A 20,596-nucleotide genomic window follows, 5' to 3' on the forward strand; every position below is an offset into this window, starting at 1 on the left:
TAGTTTGAATAATTTCATAGTTTCTGTCATCTTGTTCTTTTCTATCATTCAAAAAATATTTTTCATTATTTCATTTATAAACCTTCTGTTCTTTCCAAATTGGTATTATTCATTATTCTCCATTATTCTCAAATTTCTGTTTTTTTACAATATATTATTAAAATAGTTTCAGTTCATATTATTTCTCTGGCTTGGGCAAGAAACTTTGATGATTCCACAATATCTTTACCAATTCCCATCTTATGCCTTATTTATTATACCGTGTTCTTGCTATGAATTTCCTTGCCCTTTTCAATTTTAAGTATAATTTCAGTGTATAACACATTTGAATTCTCAGTCTATCAAAAGGCATATCATGTTGCCCTAGCAGTATGAACACTTTTTTGAATTTTAATAACATTTGTGGGAAACATTGACTGCTTACCAAATAGCCACAGCTGCCCCATAGTTCTCAGTCCTATCACAGTTTGGAAAGGCCGTGAGTCTACTCTGACCACAAAGAAACATGAATTAGTCTAAGACCAAGATATTTAAAAGATGCTGTTTGAACCTCCAGCTTTTTCTTCCCCTGCAAGGAGACCACAGAGGCCTTCATTTGAAATGGTGGAGCCAGAGCGAAAATGAACTGGAATCCTTTGTTACTTCGTGGAAGTGAACTACCCTGAATAGCAGCAGAGATTCGATGGACTTTGATGAGTTACAAATCAACATCTGTAGTTGTAAACCACTGACATTTGGAAATTGTTACTGGTGGATAACTTAATCTATCTTAATCAATACTGGTTATCAGTACATGATCTAGGTGACAGTGTTAAAAAACAAACCAAGAAACAATAACAAAAGACTAAACTAAAGCAAAATAGGTGACACTTGGTGAGTAGTCTGTGGAGGGTGAGAGGTTTTCATTCAGTAAGTGGCACAATATTCGAAAATGCTGTTGCCTCTGATAACTTGGAGTGCTGACCATGTGAGCAACGAGCTCCAGGGGAGCTCTAAACTTTGGAAAATGGAACCCTAGGAGTGTGTGCTGGTTGGCAAAGTATTACAAAAAGATAATTATAAAGTTATTTTAAATAACTTAAAAATAAAAAATAAATAATAATAATAAAATAAATAATTATAAAAAAATAATAAAATAATAAAATAATAATAAAAAATAAATAATTATAAAAAAATAATAAAATAATAAAATAATAATAAAAAAATAAATAATTAAAAATAATTATAAAGTTATTTTAGGACAAAATAAAATCTAAAATCATATAAGGTTTAAAAATGTCTAAATGACAGAAAAGTCAACAGAGTAGAAGTAATGACTGAAGAAAGCTAATGAAAAAATTCAGGAAAAAATTAGAACCCAACAAAGGAAGACTATTTTCTCCTAGAAAAAAAGTGCTATAAAAGTCTGCAGGCCTACAGGCCAAGATGACCATTTTCTTATCACTTCCTACTAAATTTCTTTCAAAGTCTGTTAGTTTATTGAAGGGTTAGTTTATTGAAGGGATTTAGCAAGAAATAGCTCAGTTTGAAAGCAGAAATGTGGGAAAAGTCATAGAGTCAGAAACCTCAAACAGTAAGAGATAAAATTGAACAAGCCCTCTAAAGACAAAGCCTTTACCTTCTTGGAGGCAAAGGTCAGATTGAGAAAGTGGCCTCTTCATCTGCATTAAGACCATCACCAATGAAAATGCCTCAAGGAAGAAGGGGAACTAAGACTGAGACTTTCTATCTTGAATGTGACAGCCTCAAGATGGCCTTCCTTAAATCAAGAGGGGCATGGAATGTGAAAACAAAGGAATAAGTGTTTGAGAATGACTCAGACCAAACTATTATAGGTGTGAGTAGTGGGAATCAAATAGAGCAGTAGGAATAGATAGAAAGCCTATTGAGCTTTTGAGAATCACAACAAATATATATATATATATATATATATATATATATATATATATATATATATATATACCAAGTCTGTGATACATGAGCCTTATCAGTCCTTGGACTTCAAATATTCCACAGGCAAGACTTTAATTAAGAAAGCTGTGTAGCAACAATGAGAGTATATTCTACACAGCCACTTAAGACATGGCTAAGAAATATCTTCAAAACCAGACAAAACTCTTAAAACCTCAAAGAACAATGAACAAGATACTCTTTCCAGAGGGCAAATCGGGCCCTATCTAGGCGCAGATTCGCAACCCGCCCCTTCACCCCATCCCCAGTTTTGGAAATCTTTGTAATGTCTGCCTAGCAAGATTTCAATATTTCAGAATTACCATGAACCAGGGACTACTGAATATCTCTAACACTATACGCTAAAAACCAACCGTCAACAAACCAGAACCACAGCCTTCAAAGATTATTTTAGTACCTTCCACCAACAGACAGTTGAAAAATTATCAGATATTTAAAAATAACACAAAAAAGGGAACTAAGCAAACAGGGAAAACCTTAAGTATAAGAGATTTTGCACAAAACAGAAAATAAAAAAAGTATAGTTAACATTCTCAAGACAAGGAAAGTTCTGAAAAAAAGGCAATAAATGAGAACATTTCTTCAAATTGAAAAGGGTTGAGAAAATTGAAGGCATCTCTCAAAAAGTAGAACAAAAATGTAGAAAATAGAAAAGAAAATAATCAATCAAGGAAAGTCATCATCCTAAAAAACTTGCCATTTACTTCCTTATCTGTCAAATTGAGATAAAATAATAACCCATTAAATACTTTACAGTGAATACCCAGGTAATGTAGTTACATGAGCTAGTCTAGGCACTTAGAATTATGCCTGGTAGGAAATAAGCCCTCAAATATGACAATTAGTATCAACAGCAGTATCACTGTTAAGGTGAACATACATGTTCCTAAAACAAGAAAAAAGAGCAAAAGGAACAGGAAGCACAGTAAAAGGAAGTTATCTATAAAATTTAAAAAAAAAAGTCTCCACAGTAATGGCACACGTCTCAAGGTTTAAAATGCCCATCTGTTATCAGATGCAATTAATGAACACAGGCCCACGCCAAAAAAGATGATTGTGAAATTTCACAACACTGTGGATTAAAGTGAAAACCTAAACATTTCCAGAGAGAAGGAGGAAAGTTAAATATATACAAAGGATCAGTAACTGGCATGGTATCAGAATTCTTAGTGGCCAGAAGACAACAGAAGCCAGAAAATAATGGCCCAAAATTATGAGGGTAGATGCCTGCTAATTTAGAACTCCATACTGAATTATGAGTCAAGATAGAGGATAAACTAAAATCATTTTCAAATATGCAAGGTGGATGGCTTTTAAAAAACTAGTCACAGTATTTTGCAGTTTCTCCAATCAAAATATGATATCTCTTCCTCCACCCAGCAAGGCTCAAAAACTGGTTGTGTGTTGGGGCTTGTGTTCTCATACCACTTCAAACCCAGAGACCACCATGAAGAAGCCGAGGCCAGCCTCCTAGGATGAGAGAGCATGTGAGTGGCCTGAAGCTCCAGAGATCTCAGCCATCCCAATTAAAGTCTCCAAGATGGGAGTAAGGCCTTCTAGACTCACCAGACTCAGCCCGCTTAGCACACCCGAGAATCCAAACAGCTTACTCCACAAAATTAAACAGAGAAACGATTGTGGTTTTAAGCCACTAAGTTTTAGTGTAAATTGTTACACAGCGAAAGTGAATGGATATACCCTCAAATTTTCTCAGGAAGCATCTAGAGAATATATACCTGGAAACAAATAACAAAGTAGATATAGTCAATTCAGGAAGTTGGTTCCAGGAAGCAGTGGATCCAAAACAAGGCAATAGCAAAGAGAATTAAAAGAATGACTTTCAAAGGCAGCTACATAAACAAATTAACAAACAGCAAGTGCTGGTGAGGTTGTGGAGGAAAGGGAGCCCTGGTACACTGTAGGTGGGAATGCAGACTGGTACAGCCACTTTGGAAAACAGCTTGGAATTTCCTCAAAGAGCTAAAAATAGAATTGCCTTTTGACACAGTGATTCCACTGCTGGGATTATACCCTAAGAATTCTAAAACACTAATCCAAAAGAACCTGTGCATTCCACTGTTCATAGCAGCACAATTTGCGATAGCCAAGTGCTGGAAGCAACCTAAGTGCCTATCAGTAAATGAGTGAATCAAAAAACCATGGTACATTTACACAATGGAATCAACAGTAAGGAGAGGGAAGGAATGAGGGTAACGGGAAAAAAGGGGAAGGGTCAAATCAAGGAACGTGTATAAAGGACCCATGGACAAAGCCAAAGTGGGGAAGGATTGAGGGTGGGAGGTGGGGGTGGTGCAGCAGGGGAAAGCAGTGGTGGAAAAGTGGAGACAAATGTATCTGACCCCCAAACACATTTTTAATAATTAAAAAAAAAGGCAGATACAAAACAATAGCAAGCCGCAAAAACAAGAGGCAACAAGTCAGATGGGGTAGAGAGGGACTGCAGGAAGGCATCATAAAAGAAAAAAAGTCACAGATTTGATTTTGTTTTTGATGATAAAAAACTAGGCAAAAAAAAAAAAGGGAGGGGGCAATTATCATTGGGTTGGCCAAGAGGCCCATATGGTTTTTATCCATAAAATAAGACATATTTTTTATTTCTACCAATAACTTTATTGATTTGGATAGTTTGAGTATGTCAGCTATCTCCTGCATGGTATAACGGTGATTATTCTCAGTGTCTCTTGATTTGATCCCTGTCAAGTTCAACTGGTCTACCCAACCACGGAGCATTGTCCAGGAAGAAATCTTCAGCACAAAACTTCACAAACCACTTTTGACATGTTCAATCAGTCACAGCACCTTCTCCACACACTGTACAAATCATTTTTGCATTTCAGCTGTGTTTTTACCTTTCTTGAAATAATAAATCATAATATGCCAAAACATTCCTTATTTTCTTCAATCTTTGATATTAAAATGGCTGTACAAAAATTCATCAATTTTGACATTTTTTTAATGCATGCTGATATGATAGCTGTCACAATGCAATCTAACAAAACTGTTTAGAACGAAGTTAAAGAAAACTAAGCATTACCAGAGCCATCTTATGGAAAAAACCAAAGGAACTTTTTGGCCAATCCAGTAACTCTAAGAAACAGAGAAAGTGAAACAAGAAAGAAAAAGTTTTCATGCTACATACTTTGAACCAGTTTTGAGCAATAATTTTATCGACACCGTAGTTTGATACAGAAACGAAAACAAGAAAGTATAGGAGGAGGCTGTTATATAGAAGTATGATGGTAAACACCTGAAAAGATTTTAAAGTAGTTGCTTCTAGAGAGAGGCAACGAGGTGTATGGGAGAGTGGGGCAGGAGAAACTTGTTCTTAGAGTACAATTCAAACCTTCGATTTATGTAAATATATTACTTTAGAAAAAATAAATTAAAAATATATTGAGTCCAAAAAACATACCAAGGGAGAAAATCTCTAACTAAACTTCAACCTTCTTTATCTCTTACATCTTATGTCTATGTTTATGTTTATTAATCTTAGATTTCTATACTTCTTTAAAAATTCTGACTGAATGGTTATAAACTATAAAGATTTAATATTTCTGAACTTATAATTTCCTTGCTAGTAATAATTAATGAAGAAATGAAGAGAAGCAAAGTAAACATTTACCAGAAAAAAATTACCACTGTATTTTATAAGAATGAAATCATTTGAAAGGCACATAAAAATAAGAAAAGAAGAAACATCATATATCTATGAATTAAATGTTAAAATAACAATAATTTTGAAGACTAACAACATAAGGATAGGTGAGTTTAAATACAACAAAGCAAAATTAAGAATAATATATCCAGTATTGTATATAACTTGTAAACAGTATATGTGTGTGGTGTGTGTATAAAACATTGGATGGAAAGATGATTTTATTCCCTTATTAAACTTTTCAAATGATCTGTAATGACTTTGCATCACCATATATAATCATAGAAAATACGTAAATTTAACTTCATTATTTTTGAAAATCTTGTGCTTTTATGAAACTTAATACCCATTTCATGGAAAAATCTAAAAACATAATGGGAACAAGTTCTGTTTCTGGCTAACAGCCACATAGCTACTTTCAGAAAGCAATTATAATCTGTGGACACAATATGAAAATCAAATATTGAAGGAACTAAAGAGTGACAAAAAGCAGACAAAAACTGGAGGAGATGAAAGAGATCTTCACTGACACAAATTGTTCTTGGAGGACACCCTGCACTAGGTCAAAACAAAAATTAATGCAATTAAAAGAAAGATGAGTGTCCAGAGTCTGTATAAAGTCCAACAAACTATCAAAAATTATGGCTCAGAGAAAAGATAAAAGTTATTAAAGACTCCAAGATGACTTTAAATGACTCTAAAAAGAAAGACTTTAAAGAAGCTATTATTAAATATATTTGAGGAATTAAGGAAAAGCTGGAAATAATGAGCAAAAAAAGGGAAACCATTAGAGAACAATAAAATACAGAAATAAAAAATATGAATAACCTATATGAAGGGAGCACTCCAATTAAAAAGTACAGTCTGTTACACTAAGATAAACTTTAAATAGAAAGATAGAGGCAAGGTAAAGGATAGAAAAATATATACCATGTAGATGACATAAACAAATCACTGATATATTAGTATCAGACAAAGCACATATCAAGATAAGGAATTATCAGAAATAATGAAGCACATTTCAGAAAAGTTAAAGGGCCAAATGATTTGGAAGATATAACCATCATGAATCTATATGAATCTTTATTAGAATTTAAAAATACATGATACAAAAGCTGAGAGTACTAAAAGGGAACTAAAAAAATTTACAATCATAATTGAAGATTTTAACACCCTTATATTAGTAATTCATAGAATAACTAGACCAAAAAAAAAGCCCCACTAAGTTTATACAAGTTTTGAATAACAGCACTGAGCTTTATAAAATGATACCTCTAACAACTAAAGAATATATATTCTTTTCAAATGAACAATGAACTTCCACTAAATAGAAAATGTGCCATAGAATAATATCTCAGTAATTAAGATGTGAATTTGTGCAGAGTATGTTCTCTAACGATCATAGACTTAATTATAAACCAATGACATGAAAATACCTAGAAAATCTTCAAACATTTGTGGAATCACTTGAGAAATTTGAAAATATTTAGATCAGAATAAAAAGAGAAAGAGAAAATATCAAAATACATGTGATGTACTTAGATAATACTTGATAGTATCATATGATTATATTAGGAGAAAGAAAGTTTTAAAATCAATGATCTTTCATTTTAAAAAGGTAGAATAATGAAGAGAAATTTAAACCAGAGTAAGTAGAAGGAAAAATAAGAAGTAAATCAATCAAATTGAAAACAGACAGTAATCTAGAAAATTACAAGTGCATTGCTTTCTAGTGGCCTCATTCAAAATGGAAAAAAAAATTCTTAAGAGAACCAGAGTAACAAATATCTGGTGTTCTTTAAACTGATTCTCTCAAATATTAGATATCTCAAGCACGTTTTATCAAATACTTCATGGGAGATGCATGACGGTTGACTTCTCTTATGAGACCCTGATGAGAAGATAAACTGTATTGTGGATTAAAATGAAGAAACGGAGCCTGTGGACAGAGCTCGTGTTTGCGTGAAGGCCAGGAGCAGGGACTAGCCAACCCAGATGCGGAAAGGATGCACAAGCATGAAACTCCCCAAGCACTGGGGAGATTTCATGGTGGTTAACTGAAGGAAAGGTTGATGATCTATGCTTAGTTGTACATACAATGAGCCATTTAAAAACCTTTTTATCAGGGATTATTTCTATGTAAGATGAGGAAGTTTTACTAAAAATGGTCACAATATTTCAAGAGGAATCTTTAGTAAAAGAAGCAAGTGACAACGGTTATCCTTGGGGATACAGATCATCTGGAAATATTGATGATGTTTGGTCATCTAGAAAACCTTTTACTTTTAAATAATCTGTAATATATGTGGAAGTATCACCCATAAAAGGGGGAAAATCTCTCAGATTGAAAAAATTCCTGGGCATGTAAAAGGAAAGAAGTAGTGTTGAATATCCTATTTATGATTTTACTTTTTCTTCACCATTTCTGGAATGATCCAAAGCATCCTTAAAGACAATTCCTTTTTTTTTTTTTTTTAACAAGATCTCTTCTTTTCCTTTACCCATTCTTACCCAAAAAGCCAAAGTAGTGAATTATTTAGGGTGGTATAGAGTTGAAAGACTCTGGAGTTACAGTGAGGGATACAGGACTCCAGTACAGCAGTCTGTGATCTTGCTTTCTAAAAGCAGAACCAGAGACAGGAATGAACTAGATTTCCCAAATCCCTGCTCCTACCATAATACCTGGTACCAAGTTGGCAACAAAAAAAAATTATCTGGCCTTAGCTCATAAACTCTACTTCTAGGAAAAAGTTGTAAACATCTTACCCTAGTATGCAGAAAGATATGTTAAAACTTTCTATCCATAATACTACAATGGATTACCAGCAGTCTATATAGATATTTTTTAAGGTTGGTTCAAAAATAAAACAAACAAACAACAAAAAAACAACAATATGATGGCCAGGTACCTTCTTTGGTTTGCAACATGCTAGAAATGCTTCTTTCTTAAAAAAAAAAAAAAAAATCCAAAAAGTACCAGAAAACAGTCTTCTTTCTTTCCTCTCAGACACATTATCTTCTAATTTAAACCAAGAATGCTTCTGCCTTTGACTTCCCAAACAATTGATAAATGGGATTCACTATCTCTGAGTTCCCCAGATGCAAGCAATTACAGTCCTTGCATCTGAAAATGTTTAAGTGAATTACTAATACTACCACTTAAATCTCTCCAGGCCTAAGCAGTTACTAGGTTCTGTGTTTTCTGCAACCTTGCTTTGGTTTTGTTCTCATCAAAATAATTCAGGATGGTCTTAGATACAGACTAAGATGTTAGAAAATATCTTTTAAACCACTTTATTATAAAATATCAGCATAATTCCATTTTTAAATAAAACCAATCTAACAATTATATTTCCTTTTTAAAATACACATACATAGTTATTTTACAAAACCTTTCTAGGACCAGTGTAATATTCCTATTCTTGAGTCATTACTCTTACTTTCAGTAGCATCTTATATTGATTTTAAGATCTCGCTTATGGCTTTTTAAGCATTTCATGGTTTAAATATTCTATACCTTTCAGATTGATTACTTCTATATTATCTGTCACTTTTTTACTGTCAGAGCAGGGGCTGCTTCCTGCTCTGTTGTCACAAATGGATTCCCATGAGGCTAACACTTTTCATGCATCTTGCTAACAGAAATTGCTACTTCTTGAAGTAAGTAATTTGGAGCCTCTTAGAGCTTTATAAAACATAGGTGTAACATTTTTTCCACTGGATTTGGAATGCTCACTTATCTGAGGGTTTGTTCTTAGACTAACTGAAAGGAATTGGGAGAAGCTTTTGTAAACAATGGAAGTATTTGCTTTTTGATAATAGTGCTGGTTTTATCTACTTTCCTTTCCTGAAAGTATGTCAAAGAAGCAAAACATTTTCTGTAATTCAAAGCTGTTTAAATTGCTTTCTTATTATTGATCTCAAGGCTTTTATACTATTTTCTGTGTATATTTCCCAAGGTGGGTGACTATATCTCATGATATAATCTGATTTGCCAAGATTCTCAGCATGTATGTTTTCCCTTTGCCTTAAGAAAACTATGAAAATGCTAGAAGCCTCAGAACTTCCTCAACAAATGTCTGCCTTCAACCCACAGCAGTAAAAAACTGGATGGGTCATGAATTTAATATTTTGTACTTTATGTTCATAAAATGGCTGAAGACAATTGAAATTTAAACTGCATGAATTCTAAAATAACATTTAAAATAAGTTTAATTTAGGAATTTGAAAAAGAACTAATGTTTTCATAAACAGTAAGCATTTCAAATTAGAAAAAGGAAAATATTAGACCTATTGATACTTTAGTGACAATTATTATGATTATTATAAGTTAAATATCACTCGTATGAAGAGGATTTCACAGTATTACACAATGTGGAATCTGAAGGGCCTTTCAAGATCATCTAGTACAAATTATTTGTTTAATATACAAACAATGATTTTTTTTAAGGTCAAGTCTTTAGTAAAAGGAGTAGGAACTTGACTGCTACTTTTCCTATTCTAAAACTACCGAATTTTCTCTGCACTAAACTGTGCCGTAATTTTTTCCAAGTTGTTTCCAGAATAAAGACAATAAAATGTACATGATTATAGTTAGGTCTTAAAAGACCTGTAGAATAGCTCTTAAAAGTTCTCATCTTGCAAAGAAAACGCTTGTAACTATGCGAGGTAATGGGTGTTGATTAAACTCATGATGCTAATCATTTCACAATATATACATATATCAAATCATTATGTTATGTACATTAAACTTATACAACATTTTAAGTCAATTACATCAAATAATACTGAAAAGAAATCAAGAAAGTGGGAGAATCGTTCTAAAACAAAACTTGTATTTATGGAAGCCCCAGGCTTAACTCCAACTGGAAAGGTAGTTCAGTTACTGCAAGTGCATTATTTGAATGCAGTAGGTTTATAGGCTCAGAACCTGACAATATTCCCCTTTTTGTAGTGGAATGATGATATCCAATTGTCATATGATAGTTTTTAATAATCACTATGCATGATAGAAGTAATTTACCTTTCCATAAGAACAGAGACCTTCTGATTAGATTCTGCAACATGAAATGACAGCATCCAGATGATTGATTTAGGATGGTTAGCAGTTATACATTTGCAGGTCAGAAATACTCTGTGGTCTATGTGATGAAAAGCAAAAGTGTAGAAACTGATTATAATAATAAATAGTTTACCAAGTGTGTGCATTTCTGTTGTAGAAGACTGTGTTATCTAATTCCTCTGTTGAGAAATTTACTGGCAGGAAAATATGTAAAATCTTCAACACTGCCTAATGAATTTTACTAGATATTATTGTATTAGTATTAAAGCTGCTGTAAAAATTACCACAAACTTAGTGTCTTAAAATAACACAAATTTATTCTCTTATAATTCTGAAAGTCAGAAATCAAAAATAAGTCGTATGGACCATCAGCAATACATCAATAGAACTGGTCCTTTTTGGAGGCTTCGGGAAAATAATTCCTTGCCTTGGCTTTTCCAGATTTTAGAGGCCGTCTGCATTTCTTCACACGTGCATTACATTGCATTTCTTCCCTCTGCTTCTCTTGTCACATCACCTTCTCCCTTCAATTGCCAATTCTTCCTCAGCCTCTCTCTTATAAAAACATGTGGCTACATTTAGAGGCCACCCATGTAATCCGGGATAATCTCACCATCACAAAGTCTTTAACTTAATCATATTTGCAAAGTGCCTTTTGCCAAGATTACATTTTGGTGATTAGTATGTGGATATCTTTAGGGGTTATTATTTAGTTTATCACAATTAATGTTATGACATATTTTCTCATTTAAACAGTATCTATCTGGGAGTGAGAATAAGCAGGCTTTTAAAGACTTACATTATCTTTGGGTGGTTATTAAACTAACCTTTCCACAACACTTCTAACAGATGGCCCTTGAGTCAAGAAAGGAACCTACCAGAAATAGTGGTAGTATTTCTATAATCAGAAAATAGCAGTAGCTATATTACAACAAATGCCTTTAACTCTTGCTTTTGAAAGCTGGCAGGATTTAGAGCTCCTTAAAGAATAGTTACAGTCCAAAAAAGTGATTCAAGAAAGGAAAACTTTGGAATATAGTCTGCAGGAAAGCTACCCATCCCCATTTTCCTGTACAAGTAAATTTCTGTTTTAGTGACTCAAAATAACTGGGAGGGAAACATCTTCTCCCAAATATAATAATGGCATGTCACTTACATCAGATTAAAATTCCTTACACATCTTTATATCCCATCCTTTGAACAGTGCTTGGCACATACAAGGTATTAAATTATATTTTCTTGAGTTGAAATAAGTTCTTGAATCTAAATCCTTGATGATCCCTTTTAACCATAGTACTTAGATCAATAACAAGTTTCTTTCCCTCGACTCCCTATCCATCAGGAAAGCAAGAAGCTTTGATTCTGGACTTGGGACTCATCCTTTGTTGATGGACACTATCATTTGTTCACAGAACAAAATTTTGACTTAATACTCTGCCCTGGACCTAGTTCCATTTATAAAAGCATATTGGATCACTTGTTTCTCTTTTATAAGGAGCTTGAGTCTTTAGCTATTCCTCTGAGTTTTAGGGGCTTGAATAACATTTCCCAGACTTTTATAAATAACCATAATATTTCTTCTCCATGAGCAGAACTTCTAGCTTTCCAAATTCCCATTCACTTGATTTTTCATCATACCTTCTAAAACATCACCCTAAGGAATCTTACCTTTTCCAGATTCCACATCCCCAAAAGGAAAGAAAATAATCACTATGTCTCCAAAATATGTAACTTTGGAAAAACTATTTTATTTACTATATATGTAAAAAATCCTCCCCAAACATTTCTAAAACTAAAAAACATAAACAAAGTGTTCTAGTACTGGTTAAACATAAGATCTAAAGGTGCATTATTTTAACCACAAGCTACTGAGGAGTTTAAGAAAATACGGTATAGAAAGAGAAATGGAATTCTATTAGAAAAAATAGTGGAGTTAAATGATAAACTATTAGAGAACACAGAAAAACAAAGTTCTAGTAAAGAAAGACTTTAGAACATAAAAAGTCACTTTATTAAAAGTATGAACACTTTACTCATTTCCTGTGCTCAACTTCTACTTCATACTTAGGCTATCACATGGGCAGAAGGAAAAATGACAATTACCTGTGTTGATGGGCCAAGAGTACTGGTGACACATTCTATTAGGATTTAGCTCTACACAATTATTTAAAAGTATATGTCCTGTCTTGTAATTTTCCAACTTTTATCTACAAGGTTTATGACCTTTTCCTTTCTAACAGCCTTCCTACTCATATGATGTAGATATAACATTTAGCTCTCATTGAACTGTACTTAAATTGCCTCGAACTGTTGCTCTAAGAAAAAGAGTTGGCAGGAATCATTTATTGATGTTATGAAAAGATAGAGGTTAAGAATTTTCCTGAGGATTCCATTCACTTACCTTCACATTTTCTAGAGATTTCTATAAATAAGAATTGGTCAAACCTGATTTATAATAAGTATCAATTAATCTGAACTATCAACGTAATTCAAATAATGCACTCAACATAATTTTTAAAATAAAATCTTTCTAGTGTTAAATTTCCAGAATTCAAGAGTTAAAGATATATATTTTTTATATATTTATAAAAGTGCTCAATCACTAAGCCACTATATGCTCGACACACATAGTCTCAGATCATAGAGTACTGGTTTCATTTCAATATATGCTTTGTAGTATTTTTAAAGCAATAATCATAGAAAATACAGAACAACTGCCCTAGTAATAAGATGGAATCAGCATTTATTTTTCTTATAAATTATGATCTATTTATTTGTTTATCAGCTATGACTCAATAAAGTGAAGAAAAGAGTCAACTGCTTTGGATAATATCTCATATTCTATAAATTAATTCTGCTATTCAGTATTCCTTTTTCAGAATTTTGACTTTTTTGATTTTCTATAACTATTCTTTAACAAAAAAATTGCATCTGATATGAAATAATAAAATTGACTAGTCATGGAAGTTTTGTAGCCAAAACTAACCACTCAAATTAAAAAAACCTAAACAAAATATTTCTTTGGTACCACAATGTTGTTTACCAAGTGGTAGTTATCTCTTGCCCAGTTTAAAAGTATGTGACTGTGCAGAGTGATTTTTCCCAACTTTATTGCATGAAAACAATTGCATCTATGGAGAATCAAATAGGAGTCTCTGAGAAATAATAAGAAAGTATCTAAATATCAGAAGATGTTCTTGTATAACTGCAACTAAATACAAGCCTGATCTTTGCCACACACCATCAAAATGCTGCCTACATCAATTTATAGAAAGATCTATGATCTAAACTAAGTTTCTTACATGACTGAAATTTGTCTAGGTCATTTGAAAATTTTTAGTTCTCTGGATACATTTGTACTTTTAAAAATTATTAAGGAACTGGTGTGTGGTGTTAGTTGGTGATCTAGTTTCTTTTTTTTTTTTTTTGCATGTACCTGTCCACTTCTCTCAACACCATTATTGAAGACACTATTTTTATTGCATTGTATGCTCATGCCTCCTTTGTCAAATATTAATTGACTATAGAAATATGGGTTTATTCCTGGGCTCTCTATTTTGTTCCATTCATCTGTGTGTCTTTTCTTATGCCAGTATCAGACTGTTTTGGTTACAGTGTGTTTGTAGTATAATTTGATATAAAGTACTATGATCCCTCCTACTTTGTTCTTTTCTCTCAAAATTTCTGAGGCTATTTGTTTTTTATTTTTTTGGTTCCATATAAATTTTTGAAATATTTGTTCTAGATATGTTAATTATGCCATTGTATTTTAATAGGAATTACATTGAATCTATAGATTGTTTTTGGTAGTACAGACATTTTAATTATGTTAATTCTTCCAATCCATGAACCCAGGGTATATGCTTCTATTTATTTGTATCTTCCTTAATTTCTTTCTTCAATGTGCTATAGTTATCTGAGTTCTGGTCTTTTATCTTGTTGGTTAAGTTTATTCCTAGGTACTTTATTTTTCCTGTTGCTATAGAAAATGGGATTTTTTTCCTAGTTTCTCTTTCTACTCTTTCATTGTTGGTGTCCCAAAATGCTTTAAATTTCTGAATATTGACTTTGTATCATGCTATTTTTCCAAATTCACTTTTTAGGTTGAGTAGTTTTTAGTGGAGACTATAGGGTTTTCTATGTACACTATCATGTCATCTGCAAATAATGACAATTTTACTTTTTCTTTTCTAATATGGATGGTTTTTATTTCTTTTTTCTTGTCTCATTGCTATGACTAGAACTTCCAGTACTATTTTGACCAAGACACCCTTGTCTTTTTCCTGATCTTAAGGGGAAAGCTTTTAGTTTTTGCTTATTGAATATGATGTTGGCTGTAGGTTTCTCATATATGGCCTTTATTATGTTGAGGTATGCTCCTTCTATTCCCATTTTGCTGAATGCTTTTATCATAAATGGGTGCTGGGTTTTGTCAAATGCTTTTCCAGCATCTACTGATATGACCATGTGATTTTTATTCTTCATCTTGTTTATGTGGTTTATTATGTTTATCGATTTGTGAATATTGTACCATCCTCACATCCCTGGGATGAATCTCCTTATACCATACACCAGAACAAACTCAAAATGGATAAAATATTTAAATATAAGTCATGATACCATAAAAGTCCTAGAGGAAAACATAGGAAAATTTCAGATATCTCACGTAGCAATAGTTTTGCTGATATATCTCCGAGGGCAAAGGAAAAAAGGAAAAAATAAACAAATTGGGACTACATCAAACTTAAAAGCCTATGCACAGCTAAAGAAACCATCACCAAAATGAAAAGAGAACAACAATGTGGGAGAACATACTTGTCAATGATACATTGGACAGGGGTTTGATCTCCAAAATATATAAAGAACTCATCCAACTCAATATGAGGAAGACAAACAATCCAATTAAAAAATGAGCAAAGGACCTGAATAAACACTTCCCCAAGGATAACATACAGATGGCCCATAGACATATGAAAAGATGCTCAATGTCACTAGCCATCAAGGAGATGCAAATTAAAAGCACAGTGAAATATCACCTCACACCAGCCAGAATGGCCATCATTAATAAATCAACAAACAACAAGTACTGGTGAGGTAGTGAAGGAAAGGGAACCCTAGTGCACTGTAGGTGGGAATGCAGACTGGTACAGCCACTGTGGAAAATAGTTTGGAATTTTCTCAAAAAGCTAAAATGGAACTGTCTTTTGACCCAGCAATTCCACTGCTGGGATTATACCCTAAGAATCCCAAAACACCAATTCAAAAGAACTTATGCATCTCTATGTTCATAGCAACACTATTTGCAATAGCCAAGTGCTAGAAACAGCCTAAGTGCCCAACAGTAAATAAATGGATGAATAAACTATGGTACATTTACACAATGGAATGCTACACAGCAGAAAGAAGGAACTCCTACCTTTCTGACAGTATGGATGGAACTAGAGAATATTATGCTAAGTGAAATAAGCCAGTTGGTGAAATACAAATACCATATTATCTCACCCATAAGAGGAACATAACGGACAAAAATAAACTAATGTGCAAAATGAAACCAGAGGCATGGAAACATGGAGCAGACTGACAGTGACCAGAGGGGAGGGGGGAGGGAGATAATGGTGGAAAGAATGGGAAGGGATTAGTTAAAGATCATGTATGAATGACCATGGACATGGACAACAGTGTGGGGACTGACTGTGGGAGCAGGAGGTGGGCTGAGTGGAGGAGGGCAAAGGGGGAAAAATGGGACAACTGTAATAGAAAAACAATAAAATTTGTTGTTAATTTTTAAAAATTAAAAAATATTAAGAAACTCAAAGGGCTTTTAACCAGGTTATATTTATTGATATTTACCACTTTAGAAACAAAAACTGAGATATTAGACAGTATATATTGTCATAGAAATGATAAATAACATTTTAATAAAAATCGGTTATTTTCCATGACAAAAAATTTGGTGACAAGAATGGCACTACTTTGCATTTTTTTAAAAATCTCTTTAATAGCTAGCTTAATAAAATAGAGATGAATTCTTATATCTGCTCCTACACTGAGTATATTGACAAATGTTTTGGTTATAATAACTGGAGAAAAATACAGTCTCATCTAGATAAGTAATTGGAAATGGAGGAATATTTTCAGGTGATTGTGGCTATTTTTCTTCACTACTACACCAAAACTCAGCAAGTGGTCACTTCTTAACCCTTGTTTGTACTTTGCACTCTAAAGCCACATCGGTGAATTTTTCATACTTTGTTAACTTAAAATCTACTGGTTCCATTACTGGGAATACACCTTAAGAATTCTGAAACACCAATTCAAAGAACTTACATACCCCTATGTTCATAGCAGCGCTATACACAATAACCAAGTTCTAGAAATAGCCTAAGTGCCCATCAGTGAGTGAATTGATTAAAAAACTGTGGTACATTTATACAATGGAATGTTACACAGCAGAAAGAAGAAGGAATTCCTATCCTGTCTGACAGCATGGATGGAACTGGAGACTATTATACTAAGTGAAATGTCAGTTAATAAAAGAAAAATACCAAATGATCTCACTTATAAGACAAATCTAATGAACAAAATAAACTAACAAGCAGAATAGAACCAGAGACATGGAAACAAGGAACGGTCAGACAGCTGCCAGCGGAAAGAGGGGAAAGGAAAGTTATGGAAAGAAGGGGAAGGGATTAGTCAAAGAACATGTATGAATGACCCAAGGACATGGACAACAGTGTGGGGACTGACTACAGGAGCAGGGGGTGGGCTGCGTGGAGGAGGGCAAATGGGGAAAAATTGAGACAACTGTAATAGAATAAACAAAAAAATACAAAAGAAAATTAATAAAATAAATAAAGTCTACTGGTAATATAATGCATTGATTATTTTGAAAATATTAGTTCATTGAGTTACGCAGATCTTCCATATATGATATGTTCATTTTGCAATATCAAAAAATCACATTTGTTAATACCACCTATATCATTAGAATACTCTTTTAAAAGTTATGAGAAGCTGCCAAGCTCACAATGGCATGTATAAGCTTTCTAAAATTTGAATTTTCATTTGAAAGTTCAAGCTTTTTTATTGGTAACAAATACTATACCTTGCTTTCTTGGAAGTCCACAGGTTCATGTTGTTCATTTTCAAGAAAATATGTCAAATAGTTGAGTCTGAATACCCACAGTTTGTCTGTCACTTGTACAAAAATAATGTACCATAAATAAGTGGCTAGATCATTTTACAACTTTAAAAATCAGACAAGTGTTTTTCCTGGAGACAGCCTACTTCGGTGTTCAGCAGAAGTGTTCTATGTGTATTTCATATTTCATCACAGAGAATATTGAAAGGCATGTACTCAAGTGTTGCGATTTACTACACTTAGTATTTACTACATCACTAAGTAAATTCTTAATTAAAGTTGACTGTGAAAGTGCCTGGCAGTGAGGAATACAATGACTATTAGTGCTATCTATGCTGTTACCTTCACTCGTACTAAGGTATCAGCAGTTTTGAACACCACTGCTTTTGCACTGTGAGTGCAAATTTCAACTTAGTCAATAAGGCAAATATCTTAGTGTTATTTGAAAAGAGTTTGATATTGCAGAACCTGCCTCTTACCCCCCAAAGGAGCCCATAGACCATAATTTGAGAACTGCTGTTTTAGTCAGTGAGAGGCATTGAACACATAAAAAAAATATTTTTTTAACAAATTAAAAAATTTGTTTTCAAAACTATAAATTTAGTATTTTCTGAGTGTTTATATATTAAACATCCAATAAAATATAGCTATTAAAAATAAATATTAGAAAAAAACACAAAGTTAAAATAGTTAAGTGTTTCATCATTAGCAAGAACATTTGAAGGATGTGTTAGGGATAGCAATTAGTATATTGATTGAAATGTTTGGTAACAGACTGAGATGTTTGGTAATATAGACTGATTTGTTATTTCTCCTTAAGTTAACAATATGGCCTAAAGCAATAAAAGGTTAGAACATAAAGTGCCAATATTGTTTAGAAACAAATACTCAGTTTGTAAAATTTTGACTGGACAGAATTTATTTGGAATATATATATGTATCTATAACAGGGTCTGGGAAAAATAATGCCCCTATTTTTATTACAAAATCATAAGCATGTAATTCTGTAACAAAACAATATCACACTCAAACACACCATATGACATTTCAGGTGAAATGTTCAAATTAAAGAATTAAAACTATAAATTACTACACCTATATTATTACCTTACCAACCACACTCACCAGGCCTTACTTTCGCTAGACCGTGTGTGTGTGTGTGTGTGTGTATGTGAGATCACCTGAGGATATGCTTATTGATTCTAGAGAAGGGAAGGGAGGGGGAGAGAGAGACATAGATCGGTTACCGCTCGCATGCTCCCCGACTGGCAATCGAACCTGCTACACTCTGATGCAGGAGACTACACTCAACCAACTGAGCAAACCAGCCAGGCCTGAACCCAAAATATTTTGATGAGTGCAGAAAATAAAATAAGCCTGGTTAAATTTTCTGCATGCAATTTGGTTATGGAAATGTTTAAGTAATGTTTATCATATTTCTCAGTCTAGCATTCAGGTGTGGTTTTGACATCTATTCCTCAATGTATTTAGAGCACATGGTTATCTTACATTTTAAGTGTAAACAGGCCGCTTATGTCTGAATAGACAGACATTGGTCATTGCCCAATAGGTTGAGGCTTTTGTTTAAATCACCGCATCGAAACAGTCAGAACATTAGGCCCACATATCTAAAACTGTGGGGCAAGTTAAGGAAATTTGCAAAGAGAATACACTCTTTAGCTATTCAAGTTTCTTTTTCTATCAGGCATTAAAACCTAAGTAAAATGTGCATTCAAATCACACCTGTTTCGGTTTCTCAAAAGTGCAATTTCAGCTAATTTAACAATTCATTCCTCTTAGGGATACATTTTACTGGGAGATTTAAGCTAGTGAGATCAGCCTGAGTAAATCATGCAGTTAACTGATTTTTGATAATAGAAAAATTTGGCTGGTTGGAAATACTTAAAGAGTGTGGAAGTGCAGAATGTGGATGGGTCACTAGAAAAAAATTCTGCTTCTATAACCAGGAGGCAAAGGCCCCAGTCTCATGTCACTGACTTCAAGTGTCATTCTCTAACTCCCAATCCTCGCTCTATTACCCAAAAACAAGAATTAGAAAGTTGACAGAAATAATAAATCCAGGGTTACACTGAAATATAATGCAGAAGGGTGGTTAAATAGAACCAGCTTTCATATTCTTTCTGTCAGATTCCAAGCATTAGCTAAAACTTCTTACAAAAATGACATTTTTTTTTTCAGAGGCTGAATAGCAGTGTGTTGTTTACTGTCTACATGTCAGATTTTAAGCTTCAGAAGAGCTAAACAACACTCTGTCCATGTAGCATGGGAATGCATAATGACATAATCATTCCTCTTTGTGGAGGAAAAAAATATCATCACTTTCAATTTTATTATTAAATATGAACTGGTTTCCTTTGGTGGTCAGTTTGAGGAACACCAGCCTCTTTGCATTATTGTGCAAAGATGGTATTCATCACCACCTGTCAACAAGCAAGACCTCCCTCAGTCTCTGCAGCCACATGTATCAGTGGGTCTCTCTCCCCCAAAACAAACACCAGCTATGAAATGTTTTAAATTCAAAGATGCCTTGTTTTGTGTGGCGCACCAGGCATTGGCTTTGTGAAACTTTCACTTTGTGGTTGGTGAGGAAAGCCATCGAATGTTCCTTCAGGAAAATACCTCCTTCCAAACACCCTCATGACCCCTGCATCAAGCATATGGTTTCGGGGAGTTCAAGTGCTCCCTGCAACTCAAGGTCACCTGTGTTAAATTTCCATTTAAAACA

At 33.4% G+C, this 20,596-nt stretch overlaps 1 protein-coding gene across 1 annotated transcript in view; it reads right to left on the minus strand.

The window, feature by feature from the left end:
* CCDC178 (coiled-coil domain containing 178) overlaps window positions 1-20,596 on the minus strand; it is a 297,827-nt gene that overhangs the window by 145,389 nt on the left and 131,842 nt on the right. The gene's annotated exons all lie outside the window — the stretch shown is intronic.

This window comes from Pteronotus mesoamericanus, unplaced genomic scaffold (assembly GCF_021234165.1).
Source record: "Pteronotus mesoamericanus isolate MK-2021 breed Mesoamerican mustached bat unplaced genomic scaffold, CSHL_Meso_final contig_74, whole genome shotgun sequence".
Taxonomy (NCBI): Eukaryota; Metazoa; Chordata; class Mammalia; order Chiroptera; family Mormoopidae; genus Pteronotus; species Pteronotus mesoamericanus.